Source organism: Elaeis guineensis, chromosome 2, assembly GCF_000442705.2.
Source record: "Elaeis guineensis isolate ETL-2024a chromosome 2, EG11, whole genome shotgun sequence".
Taxonomy (NCBI): domain Eukaryota; kingdom Viridiplantae; phylum Streptophyta; class Magnoliopsida; order Arecales; family Arecaceae; genus Elaeis; species Elaeis guineensis.
Window position 1 is genome coordinate 117,846,312 of NC_025994.2, and position 9,482 is coordinate 117,855,793.

Sequence of the window (9,482 nt, forward strand, 5' to 3'; positions counted from 1 at the left end):
CCATTCTCTTCATTGAAACGTATGAGGAGTATTTCACATTCGACGAGAAGAAGAATAAAGAAGTCAAAAAAGACGGCGGCCTCACTCATACTCCCAAGGATCTTCTTCAATTCCAGTTCTTGGGATTCATCGTTCATGAAACTGAAGAGGTCAACAAGGAGGAGGAAGCTGAGGATGCAAAAGAAGAGAAGAAAGTGTCTTCTTTCATCCACCACCTTCACTACTGCTTGAGCTACAGTCCTTGGGATTTCTTGATGGGGACAAGAAAGAAGTCGGAGAAGAGAGGAAAGAACAAGAACGGGAGAAGAAGCAAGACGAAGAAGATGATGAGGGCTATGTTCTCATCCAAACATCTAAAGAGGAGCTTGAGCTGGGCCTTCCGGAATACTTTTTCGTTGAGAGGATCTCCTAGACTTCAACAACAAGAAAAGAAGAAAAAGAAGAAGAAAACGAAGAGAAGAAAGGCAAAAATAAAGAGAGCACGAACCATGCTAAGGCGGCATCTTCTGGAACAGATTTGGATCCTATAGTTGGACTTAGGTCATGCAGGCTCTAGTTAGGGGTTTATGAATTAGAGTTCTTTTTTCCCTCAAGTATTTTAGAGGTTGAGATGATGTTTAATTTTGGTGAAGTTCGGACGATTGGATGTTTGCCCAATAGAAGTAGTTCTTTTTATCTATTTCGCAGCACCTTTGCCTTCTAGAATATGCTTGTAATCAATTCTTGAGAACTACTAATAAAGTTCTTGAAAGTGAATTTACTGTGTTCTTGTAATAAGAATGGTTGCTTTATGTGTTCTCACGATCATAACTTCCAATATTGCGAGGTTGCAGGGATGACCTCCTAATTAGATAAATTTCAACATCCTTAGAGTTTGTTATGCAGGACACTCGAAGTCTTTTTTCCCCTCCCCGTAATGCATGTACAAAATTTTGTCATACTCCCCAAGATAACAATGTCTGATTCCAAGTTAAATTTATACTACAATGCTATTCTTATAGTTCTTTTTTAATTATTTTTCAGTATTTGCACCAACCGCTTTTAATTAGATAACTTTATATTACGTAGAAGGGAAATAGGATGCCAGTGAGAAATCCTCATTAAAAACTGTTACAATTTCTAATCCATGGAGGAATTTTTCACACTTCGCCAAGTTCAATTGGAAAACGATTCTGCTAGAGAAGCTCAAAATTAATATTCAATTGGCTAGACTTTCACAATCGCATCATAACCGCTGAAAATCTGAAGAGAGCGAACATCAATGCTCCTCCTTCTGTCTGGTTTGCTATATATATACCGAGGAGGAAACATCGAATCATTTGCTGCTGACCTGTCGTTCAGCTGCTATCTTGTGCTAGATCATACAAAATCTTGGAGTCCCAAACACTCCAAAAATAGTTGCGGAAGTTTGGACATGCCAGCGGGATCAACTACCTACGAGTAAGGCAAGAGGAGTCTGGGATACAGTGGCAACAATCATCTATTAGATGTCATGGAAGAAGTCAAATGCTAGGCTTTTCCATTTTGAAGTCTCGTGTCAAGATATTATATATATATTTTTGGGTATGAGTATTGACACAACAAAAAGAATAAAAAAGAAGAACATCTCGTAATGCCTGATGCAGCTCAATCATCTCCATCCAAGAAACCTCTTTGACAAAGAAGGTCACTCAATCGACCATACTATTGGTCTTGCAATAGACATCTCTGATGTTGACCAAGGAGCATCTCCACAGAAGGTGCCAAGTATCGCTAAGGAGGAGCTAGGCAGTACTGACCCTTTGTTGTTTCCACAATTAATCAATAATCATCGCTGAATCATCCTCCACAACCAAACTCTCCACCTGTGGCCGAAGATATTATGTTAAATGCTGTATTTGAATGTTAAAAACCTTCATTCTTATTGGAGATGTCCGGCTAGGACACCACCTTCACAGGACCTTTTTAATACCGCATGTCGCAGCAGAAAAAAAGAAAAAATAAAATAGAAACAATCAAATATATGGATCAGCCAAAAAAAATTCGTCTCCATGGGACATGCAAGTTTCACTACGAGAAAAGAGAAAATTACAAGAGAAGATCACATCCTCAACCTTCGTACATCCAAGCTCTTTCTCTAAGAAGATCCTTCTAAACTCCTGAAGCGACCGCTGTCTGCTGCTTGATAATCTACCTGAAGCATCCTGCTCTTCCTCTCTGTCAGTGCCTTGTCTCTACTGCTCAGGATCCTTTACCGAACAACCAAAGCCGCTCACACCTCTGTTCTGTAAACAGGAGCCTTTAAAGCCCTGAATCCGAGCGAAAATAGGAGTCATGGACTCCTCACAGCACCCAAACATGTCCCTGAACCATCAGATCAAGACCGGCAATGCTCCAAGCCGTCTGATCATGCAATCGGTTCACAAAAACCCCTGTAGACCGCATGAAATCAGAGGAAAATGCCCGTCGATCCACCATGAACTGCGAGAAACCAAGGAACAATGCCCGCTCGTCCATATGATCCTCATGGACCGTCGGTCCACACAATGCACATTGACCATGTGAGAAGTATCGCGTGGTCTGCGCCCGTGCATGCCCGCCTGGGCCTGGGCCGCGTCTGCTCGGGCCTGGGCTACGCACTGCGTGCACAAGCGCATCAGCATGCTGGGCTGCACGCTCACGATCGGGCCGCGCATTGTTGTGCACAGTCGCACCACCGTGCCCTCTGCCAGCCTGCCGCCGGCCTTCGTCGCTTCGATTTTCATACCATCTTCTATCGAGCGTATCTCCTTCATCCGATCTTCGTTTGGACTGATCTTAGGCTTGTTGGACTCCATTCGTTATCACGAATCACATTGTGGGCTCAGTATGGATCGAATCTCGAGACATCAAATTCTAACAATCTTCATCTCGACTTGACGTTCGATCTCTTCTTAACTCTGAGAGCTTCTAGATCTCCTTGCCCTCATGCCCTGGGGCAATCGTCTACTGATCATGGATGGGCAGACATGAAAGTCGAGCTAGGCCTCTCGATACCATCTCCATCGTATGCTGTGCTCCGTCTGATCTGAGATTTGCTCGAGGTATCATCCTGCGGTAATAAGAATCTTATCCTGTGATATCGCCTCTCAACCTCTCGAGTCTCGCGTCTCGTGCTCGATCCACCTCCACCTGGAGCTCCATCTCACTGTGGACTCCTCCTCGCTCCTGAAGCTCCATCTTGCACTGGACTCTCCATCAAGTAGTAATATTTTCTTGTCTTCTTCTTCTCCTCCAGAATAACCCTATCACCACGTAACACCTTCAGGATTCCTCCATTAGCTACCGTCTTGTAGCCTCTCGAATCCAGTCTGCTCAGTGAGATAAGATTCTGTTTGACATCGGATATGTATCGGACCTCCCTCAATCTCCTCACATACCATCATGTGTCTCCAGCTGACCGTCCCGATGCCTCTGATCGTAAAGCTCGATCCATCTGACAGATAAATAGTACCCCCACTACTCTCCAAGGAGTCAAACTGCTTATATCTGCAACATACATGATAGGTGCATGCAGAATCTAAAATCTACTGCGGGGAAGAAATAGATACCTTATCAGATATCTTCAGGATATCACCCTCTTATTCGCTTTGGCTATCGCTGCAGTAGTCCTCATCTGATCCCTGAGTTGAGAGCAATCTCTAGCTAGATGTCCCAACTCATCATATCGATAACATCTGATCTTGCTCCAGTCTTTCATCTTGGACTTAGACCGCCCTCATCATGATCTTCTATCACTCCATCTACCACCTCCTACTTCTCCAGAAACCATCAAAGCTGAGCTACCACCTGAGCTCGAAGCTGGATTCTTCCTCTTAAGAACCTCGTTCTGAAGAATCACCGTGGTGACCTCATCCATCTTGATGGTGCTCTTTCCCACTAGAAGAGCAGTCACCAAAAATTCATACGAAGGGAGAAGCGATGCAAGCAAGACCAGCACCCTGATCTTCTCCTTTACTTTCTCACCAACACTGAGGAGGTCGGTGAGGATCTTTTAGAAGTGACTGAGATGCTTCTGCATGCTCTGTCCTTCAATCATCCGCAGCTAGTAGAACTGCCTCTAGAGGAAGAGAGTGTTGGTGAGAGACTTCGCCATGTATAACTCCTCAAGTTTCGACCATAGCACCATCGGAGAAGTCTCACCAAGTATATGGATCACCACCTCATCCATTAGGTACAAGCGGATCGTACTCACCATCTACATCTGGAGCCGCCTCCAATCCCATTTCTCCATGATAGTCAGCTTCTTCTCGCACAAGAAAACATCGATCAATCCTTACTGGATGAGCACGTCCTTCACCCTTGCTTGCCACAAGGAGAAATTACTCTTTCCATCAAACTTATTGATCTCCATCTTGATTGAGCATGTCTTTTCCATCTTCAATATTGCTCATCACCACTGCAATCTGCGTTTTGGTACCGCCTCGCTCTGATACCATTTATTGAGGATGTCTGGTCAGGACACTATCTCCACAGGATCTTTTCGATACTGCATGTCACAACAGAAAGAAAGAAGAAATAAAATAGAAACAACCAAATACGTGAATCGGCCAAAAAAAACTCGGGGTATACAAGCTTCATTATGAGAAAAAAGAAAAATTACAAGAGAAGATCACACCCTCAATCTTCATACATCGAATCTCTCCCTCACAAGAAGCTCTCCCTCACAAAAGCTCTCTCTTTAGGAAGATCTCTCTAAACCTCTAAAGCGATCGCTGTCTGCTATCTGAAAATCTGCCTGAAGCATCCTGCTCCTGCTCTCTGTCGGCACCTTGCCTCTACTGCTCTGGATCCTCTGCTGAATAACCAAAGCCGCTCATGCCTCTGTTATGTAAACAGGGGCCTTTAAAGTCCTGAATCCGAGCGAAAATAGAGTCATGGACTCCTCACAGCACCCAAATAGGTCCCTAAACCATCAAATCAAGATCAGCAATGCTCCAAGCCGTTCGATCATGCAATCGGTCCATGAAAATCTCCATAGACCATGAGAAACTAGAGGAAAATGCCCGTCGGTCCACTGTGGACCGTGAGAAATCAAAAAAAAAACCCGCACGATCCATGCAAGTCTCTGTGGACCGTCGATCTACGCACTGTACGTGGACCGCATGAGAAGTGGTCCGCGCACGCTCGCCTGGGCCCGTGCGTGCACCCACGCATCCATATGCTGGGCAGCGTACTTATGATCGGGCTGGGCGCTGCTGTGCTCGATCGCGCCACTGCAGCCTCCGTCGGCCTCCATCGCTTCGATTTTTATGCCATCTTCTATCGAGCGTATTTCTTTCATCCGATCTTCGTTTGGGCTGATCTTAGGCTCATTGGACGTCGTTCATCATCGCGGACCTCACTGTGGGCTCAATATGGATCGAATCTCGAAACGTCAAATCCTAACAATTCTTTGCTACGAAGGATGATGGAATCAAAGACTCTAGGATGAGTAAAGTTTTCTTCATTATCAAAAGGCCAAGTTTGAACAACACATGGTGGAACTAGTCTTGGTTTTCCTTTGCCTAGGTAGCCTATTTCATAAAACATATATATATATATATATTTGATATAAAAGGAGACTATTGTATATAATACATAGCCACCAAAATTTATTAAAGACAGAGAGTAAATAAAAACAGAAAAAGAAAAAGAAAATTCTTGACCATCGTGCTAAAGAGAAGAGTGTCGTTAACCAAACCTTGCCATAAAACATATATTGAAAATGCAAGAACACTAGCGCAAACAGCATTAGAAGTTCCAAACCTACGCAAGGCAGGATTCCTGTAGACCATAACCATGGAACCAAAACTTTATATTAGCATATATTTAGTCTGACCCCCTATCTATGGTACATGGCATCCTTGCGTCGAGCTTTATTTTGTCTCGATCTGAAAAACTTATGGTCCCTTGTGCTTCCACTACATGACATTAGTGCAGAACTGTGAAACCACCATATCATGCACAACTGCATCACAACAATCAACTTCCCAAGCTCACAAAACCCCAAAGGATACGAAATCAACCGACCATCCTGGCCATCAACCACTCTTTCAGTGCATGCATTAATTCAAATATGTGATGAGAGAAGTTTAAGCCTTGGTATCTTCATAAGAAAAAGGATGAAAATGTGCTTAGTTGGGAAGAGCAATTGCATCTCTTGTTGAGTTAACCCGTCACTGGATGGTGTGATGATACCTGGCCCTTTATCTTCTTTCCCTTTTGGACATCTTTCTCACACATAGATGCAAAGATCTATTCCCAATAGCGGTGGTAAGTTCCCTTCTAAGACATTGATCTAGTGAGATTTGCTGTTGAATGTCAGTACTGTTCCCATCTGTATGAGCTTGCACAGAAGATGGATCGATGGCTCCCATTTAGCAGGCGTCTTTGAGATCATCTCATAATTTTAAAAGTAGATTTGACAATGGCCAATAGATGACAGTCGGACATGGCATGTTTGAGTTCGCTTGGCGGCCAGCATGGAGCTTGGGGCTGAGCGGTTGTGAAGGAAGGAGAAAAGATGGGGACCAGGCTCTGTTAGGTGCTCCAGTTGTTGTATTCTAAGATTCTAACCTGATATTTTTTAGGACCCAAATCCTGAAAATAACCCTAAGCCTGGATTTGATTTTTTACAGGTCTCTAATCAGATATTTATCCATATCTTAGCCAGTTATACATGGATATGGTCAGAGCTTATCTAACCTATTTTCATGCCTAGTTAGACCTGGAGCTCAATTTAAATGAACAAGTCGAACCCCAAGCCCGCACGGGATTCTACGATTTGTGGACTCACTTTTTTGGTGATTTAAAAATTTTGACTAATTATTCCTTAGGTTGCGTTTGGTGCATTGCCAGACAGTGATAATCTAGATTACCTAGTAATCTAGATTATTTAGAATTTGGATAGATTGTCAGTAATGTTGATTACTATATTTGATATACGTAAATAATGTTGCAATAAAATTACTGAGAATTTTGATTGACATATTTGGTATGATAATCAGATTACTGGTAATATAATATTAAATTTTTAAAATATATTTAAATTAATTTTATTAAAAATCACACCACATGCATAAATTTTTCAATTTTTCAAAATAAAAGAACAAAAATATATTATATATTATAATATATAATATATATTATATTATATATAATATATAATATAACATGTTATATTTTTATTTTATTATTATTATTATTTTATATTTATTATTTTTATTTTTTAAAATAAAAGAATAAAATATATTATATATTATATTATATATAATATATTATACAATATATTATATTATTTTTATTATATAAATTTATTAAAAATCATCCTATCAAATTTTCGGACGGCCATGCGTGGTCGCAGGAACGAGAGGAGGAGGAGAAGGGGGACACGGCGGCAAGAAGAACCGCTGGTCCCGTTTCCTTTCAGTCCCTGTCTTCTATTTTTTTTTTTTGGATCTAGATCCAAATCATAGGCCGCTCACCGTTGGCTGTTTCCGATCTCTATCGGAGCAAGATCCCATCGGAGAGAGATCCGGTCGGTGAGAAGAAACGAAGAAGAAGGGCATGGAAAGATCCGTCCCTCCTCTTCTTTTGGCGGCCACGCATGGTTGTCTGGACAGGAGGCAGCGATCTCAACAGGGCGGAGGATCTTCATTTCTAGTCTCTATTTTCCGTCGTCCAGCACAGCATCACCTGCAGCGATCAACGATGCCGCATTTCTCTATCTCCCAATGCAGTCATTCTGCACGGCACCGCTTGCAGCGACCGACGCATTGCACCTTTTCTTTTTTTTCTTCCGCACGGTGTTGATCGGCATGGCATCAATTGCGGTGATGAAATATCATCTCTTTTACACCCATCAGCGATGGAAGGATAGGGACCGACGGTGGTACGCCGACGGCCATGCTTCCAAGCGGCAGCCAGCCGGATTTGATGGTGGAAGAGGTGTCGGTTTGGCCCTCTTTCCTATCGTCGAAGGAGGAGTTGGGGAGGTTAGAGGGGAGGCACAGATTTTCTGACAGGTGGCACCGCACGAGGAGGGGGGTACTTTCATCCAAAAATTTTATTACAATATTACTTCATGGGAAGTAATCTAGATAGCCACTCCTTCTCTTAGTAATCCAGATTATCTTATGGGAGATAACCTAGATTATCAATCCAAAAAGTATAACAAACGTGGTAATCTGATGGAATATCTTTAAATTACCAGCAATCTTGATAGATTGCCGGTTACCAAATGCAACCTTGTAGATTTTGCTTGATGAACGACGTACTCATTCTCCCTATAAAGCAAAATACGGCCCATAAAACAAGGATCTTGCCTCTTCAGGCCATAAGCAGCAGATAAATTAAATAATATGCAAGACCTAATCAACATCACTATCTTTCTTAAAAGTTCACCTATTTCTCCATTTATGCGTCTTCTATCATATATATAGTATCCAACATGATGAATTCAAGCGAGCAGCTAGGGGCTCAGATTGCAACCACATCAGCGGGATGGTAGTGCTGATCGGGAGACAACAGTCCACCAAAGAAGAATAAACAAATCTGTGATATAAAAGTAGATATTAATTTCATCCTTAGCATGCACTTTGTGTGCTGCTCCTATGGCGATCCAGAGAATTATTTTTATTTTTTAAAAGCCTCTTCCTTTGGGGTAAACTTCGATTGCAGCGTCAATGATAGTAGGAATAGTATGGGCTTTGTCATCCAAAGCCTGGATGCTAGATTGCTGATGATGGAAGGTTTTTATCTTTTCAAACTTTTTATCCTGGAAGCTGAGCTTCATATCATCTACATGAATATTATCTATAACAAACAAGAGCTGCAAACGACAAAGATTTTTATTGTAGAAGATTCTACCATCATTATCGGCTGAATTCAAAACAATAAAGGCAACAGGAGGCCCATCCATTTTTCCATGATATCTAGACTACTCTTCGACTTTTAGCTATAGTGTCGATCCAGCATATTTATCGGAAGATGAATAGCGTGGCTAATTGGGCCGTTTTTTATGCAGCGGAGTGCTTCGGAGATTGAATTTAGAGATAAGATGACATTTGTCCAGCTAGCCGTGTGGAATCTTTTATATTTTGATTTTTTGGACTGCTCTCACACCACAGTGGTATGACCACCACCCCCGCCCCCCCCAAAAAATAAAAAAAGGCACTTTATGCATTTTCTATCCATCTTAATCCTTCCTGAGATCATGGTCCATGTGGTGCCAATCGGGTATAGCATCTTCATTCAGGGAAAAGGAAAAACTACTTCTCTTAAAACAATATGATTGTTACAAGAATCAAATACAACTCCGTCATTACTCTATGTTCTGAAATCATCCCATCAAGTAAAACCATTGCTGTTCTGGATAGAAGCAAATTGACTGCTTGCTTCCATGGTGTGCGACCACCTCATGAAATTATGGTTCCGTCAACACTACCTTCTCTCAAATAACTTGACAAACTCTCACAGAGGTC